This window comes from Palaemon carinicauda, chromosome 16, assembly GCF_036898095.1.
Source record: "Palaemon carinicauda isolate YSFRI2023 chromosome 16, ASM3689809v2, whole genome shotgun sequence".
NCBI classification, from domain to species: Eukaryota; Metazoa; Arthropoda; class Malacostraca; order Decapoda; family Palaemonidae; genus Palaemon; species Palaemon carinicauda.
The window spans coordinates 131,101,861-131,106,860 of record NC_090740.1 but is presented as its reverse complement, the minus strand read 5'-3'; the positions used below and the strand labels follow the sequence as shown (position 1 = coordinate 131,106,860).

Sequence of the window (5,000 nt, the reverse complement as noted above, 5' to 3'; positions counted from 1 at the left end):
GGGGGAAGAAAACAAACAAAACATGTTTTGATAAAAGAATTAAGATTTTATGAAATAAATGTAGTAAACTTGGATGACAGAGGAGGTTTGTGCTGAGGTAGTGTAGTCTTTGGGTGAGGAAGCAGGGAACAAAGTGAGTAAATGAGTTCAGTTTTAAATTTGAGCGAACGCTCTAGAGAAGAAACGAAATGGAAAAGGGGGTTTAGAGAGAGACAAAGTTTGAAGTTCTGATTGAGTTGACGATAAATAACATTTAGGATCAGATACTGTGTCTGTAATGAGTATTTTCAGGTTAGATTTATCTTCCATGTTTTTTCTTATATGATCTTTCAGGTTTCCTTTTGCTCAAACTCAATCTTGAGTGGCATCTTCGTCTTCTTTGTTTCTTTACTCAGATCTTTTCACCCTGCCCATATGAAATCCTATATAATACCTCCAAGACACATGCCAAGCTTTTTTATTATTGTCTTCTTTCTCGTCTATTTTACCGATTATTTTTTTATTTTTAGAAATATCACGAGTCACAATATTGAGAACTTGAAAAAACTAATACGAATTATCCAGGGGTCGTTTAGCTCAAATATCCTGCAGCGAAATGAATTGTAGATTATTAATGCAATACAAGAAAGGTAAAGAGGATTGGAAAATGTGTGTTTGTGGGTTACATGATAACAAGAGAATAGGAAAACTGGTAAATGGAGAGATGAAATGTAAATGTAAAAAAACCCTAGTAGGTAAAAATAGACATCAAAATATCTAGAGGTGGCTTTGGTACTTATTATTATCATTATTATTATTATTATTATTATTATTATTATTATTATTATCTAAACTATAACCCTTGTTGAAAAGTAGGATTCTATAAGGCCAAGGACTCCAACAAGGAAAATAACCCTGTGATTAAAGGAAATAAGGAAACAAATAGAAGAATGTGCCTGAGGGAACCCTCAAGCATGAGAAATCTAACTGAAGAAGTGAAGAAAATGGAAGACAATAAGTTGATGAAAAACATAAGGACTTTATAACTCGGACGTTTAGTTGGAGGGGAGGAAACATAGGTTTAAAAGTTTAAAGGCCGCTCATGAACGGCAGAGGCAGGGGACAGTGACGTTGCCCTACCGAGCAGGACAATGCCTTAGAGACTGACCATTTATACTTATGATCAGCGCCCAAACCACCTCTCCACACAAGCTAGGACCAAGGAGGGCCAGGCAATGGCTGTTAATGACTCAGCAGATAGACCTATAGGCTCCCCCCCCCCCCATCTTTAGCTCGGCGGCCAAAGAAATTAACTATTTTGTAGTGGGAAATCGAATCCCAGTCGGGCATTTACCTGTCAAGGACGTTACCACATCGGCCACCACAACCCTAGGAAAGTGTCAGTGTATGAGGAGAAAGTCTTAAACATTCATGAATAATGAAGGTTTGGATTGTTAGTGCGCTGTACAAAACACTGGATTTTATGGTAGCTCCATCAGAAGGTTCATTACAGATTCAATAGAGGCATTGAAAGCCACTCATGACTTGATTATTTTCAATAGAAACATCTTCGTTACACTGCATTTCGCTTGATTAGTTTAGCTTTGTTGGGCGTGGTTAGTCTATGGGTGGGTGACCGATAAGCCTTGTTAGATGCCTTCAGCACTAAAGTTCCTTCATGATTCCTTTGGAGGTCTCAGGAGCAGTAACCTCATCCCAAAAGCCCCTGATAATGACGGTGAGGATCTCACCATTTGTAATCGTCTCATATTTTGGAAAAATATTATTATTATTATTATTATTATTATTATTATTATTATTATCATTATTAGCTAACCTACAACCCTAGTTGGAAAAGCAAGATGCTATAAGCCCAAGGGCTCCAACAGGGGAAAAATAGCCCAGCGAGGAAAGGAAATAAGGAAATAAATAAACGATGTAAGAAGTAATGAAATATTAAAATGAAATATTAAAATAAACAAACATTATAAACATTAAAACATAATTAATATATAGACTATAAAAAGACTTAAGTCAGCCTGTTCAACATAAAAAACTTTTCTGCAAATTTGGACTTTTGAAGTTCTACTGATTCAACCACCTGATTAATAAAATCATTCCACAACTGGCTATATATATATATATATATATATATATATATATATATTATATATATATATATATGTATATATATGTATATATATATATGTATATAAATGTATATATATATATATATATTATATATATATATATATATATATATATATATATATATATGAATACACGTATTTATATATGTATACTTACACACATCTATACATACATGCTTATATATACTGTACATTTATATATATGTATATATGTGTGTATGTGTGTATACATATACATATGTATATATATTACATGTGTATATACTAAATATGTGGATAGTGTTTGTATTGATGCATATATGTCTGTACACACACATTTTTCAAGAGGAGATCTAAAAACAAAACCCATTCATAACATTTTGTTCGATTTTAGTGTTCTGTGTTACAAGGCTGCAATGAGATTAATATCATTCCCTCTGGGCAGCGTTAGCACAACAAACCCCTCCAGAGCACTGAAGCCATTACAATCTGAAAGTACTTTTGGTTGCAGCAATGAAACTGATAGACAAGCCAAAGTTGCTGGATGAAGAGACCTATTTAAACTTTATCTTTCCGAGAGAAGGATGTGGTTATTGAGAGAGAGAGAGAGAGAGAGAGAGAGAGAGAGAGAGAGAGAGAGAGAGAGAGAGAGAGAGAAATTGACATTCATCAAAGGGGACATATTTAGGTGTTTATTTTCAAAATCTGAGAGAGAGAGAGAGAGAGAGAGAGAGAGAGAGAGAGAGAGAGAGAGAGAGAGAGAGAGAGAGAGAGAGAGAGAAATTGACATTCTTCAAAGGGGACATGTTTAGGTGTTTATGGTCAAAATCTGAGAGAGAGAGAGAGAGAGAGAGAGAGAGAGAGAGAGAGAGAGAGAGAGAGAGAGAGAGAGAGAGAGAGAGAGAGAGATTCATCAAAGGGGGACATATTAATGTGTTTATGGTCAACATTTGACATCGGTGTCGCATTTTCATCTCTCTGATTTTAAAAAAGATATTTGTCAATTTCTGACTGAATCATTTCCTTAGCTTCTTTTGTATTTGTTATGGCAATGAATTTTTAGATTCATTTTAGTTGTAATGGTCAATATTTTACCTCATGCCTGTTATCCTGACTAGTTTTTAAGGTTATGAATTAAAGAAATAAATCAGTTCGAATACTTATAAATATACTTTTGATATCCTCTCTACCGTTGGACTTGAAAGTACTGTATTTCGAGATTGTCAACAAATGATTGTTGTTGCAAAGATTGCCATAAGAGGAAGCCAAATTAACATAATCTCTTTTTGTTGCAGGCAACACCTAAGGAGAATGGAGTTCATTAGAGGGAAGAAGCAAAACATTCATATTCAGTCTAAAGATCCTAAATATGAATTCAAGAAGGATTTTACAACAGTGAACATGTAAGTAAATAGGAGAGAACTGTAACTGCTTGTTATTATCATTATTATTATTATTATTATTATTATAATTATTATTAATATTTTTTATTATTATTATTGTTGTTGTTATCATCATCAATCATCATCATCATCATCATCATCATCATCATCATGGGAGTAGACTCGGTTATTGCAGGTTTGCTAAAGGTCATGGCTGCGTCAGAAACGTTGAATTTGTAGAAAGTCTTCTCCGGTCTTTTTTATAAATTACTTATTTCTGTTACCGCATTCCTCCGCTAAGGATCGATTATACACGAATCAAGAGGAAACCGTTAGCAATTGTTAATTGTTTCTTCATGTGCATTAATATAATGTATATTCTGTACAGAGATTGTTACAGTTTTTACGTTTTCTTGAAGGGGGTACCACAACGTTTCGGGCAATTGCCTAGTTTATCATCAGGAAGAGAGTCTAGCGTTTATGATGTTCCCAGGGAGTGTACTTGCTATGGTATTAGTCCTGCAGGTGGAAAGCAGCAAATATTGTGTTGCAAAAAGAAGCAGGAAATGTTATGTGTTGCATTAAGACACGATTTTCTTTCTGTATCAAGAGTGGCTCGAGGGTATGCAGGCAGTAATTGACATGTCTGATTATTATAATATTTGCGATAGTGTCCTGCATCTTGATATCTCTCCCATAGATGTTCTTATAGGGCAAGATGCATTTGGAAACGTTTAAGGGTATCATTCCGATATAGTTGTCGAGACTAAGGCATCTCTTATGGGGCAACTTGGTTACCCCTTGTTTTGAGATGCACGAGATGGACTTGGAAAGCTGTGTGGGAGTCCCTCATTTTAAAGACATCTCGTTCCATTGGGTTATTGGTTATTCTTCATTATCAGTCTCTTGCATTTGAAGTTTTGGTTATAACTAACTTGCCAATTTAACTGTTCTGTTGTTGTCTGTGGGGTACAGTTGGCTCTATTGATTCAGGTACACTTCGCGGGAAGGTAAGGAGACGTCAGTGTACTGGAAAAATTAGTGAAGCCAACTATACCTGTTATTCATTAGGCTTTCTGGGCTAGCACGTTCGTCCCCCAAATACCTGATTATCATTGTTTTGTAGTATATGATTATCGTCTTACTTCACTGCACTTTGCTTGTTCTGGTTCTCATACTTGCTGTAGCATTCAGATTTTTCATGGCATTTTAAGAAATGCTAATTCGAAAACCAGGCGTTATATGTAAGGTTCTTTATTTATAAAGTGACAGTGTATTCTTATAGTTGTCTTTTCCATTATTCTCTACTGTACTGCCATTCAGAGTAAATTGTCGCTAGAAAATATACTGTTTTGCTATTTGCATTTCTCAACTTAATTTTGAACTGGGAACTTTCATTAACAACGATAAAGCTTATTTTTCAATTTTCTTTTCTTAATTTATCAACTCCCACCTTTCCTTTTTGTTATGTTTAACCAAGGAGTAATATATATATATATATATATATATA

General features: G+C 34.6%; 1 protein-coding gene across 1 annotated transcript in view; it reads left to right on the top strand.

Annotated features, from left to right (window-relative positions):
* Positions 1–5,000, top strand: part of LOC137655879 (uncharacterized) — a 1,037,971-nt gene that overhangs the window by 262,869 nt on the left and 770,102 nt on the right. The window contains exon 2 of the mRNA XM_068390092.1: positions 3,404–3,511. The gene's annotated coding sequence lies outside the window, so the exon portion shown is untranslated. The remainder of the gene's footprint in view (positions 1–3,403; positions 3,512–5,000) is intronic.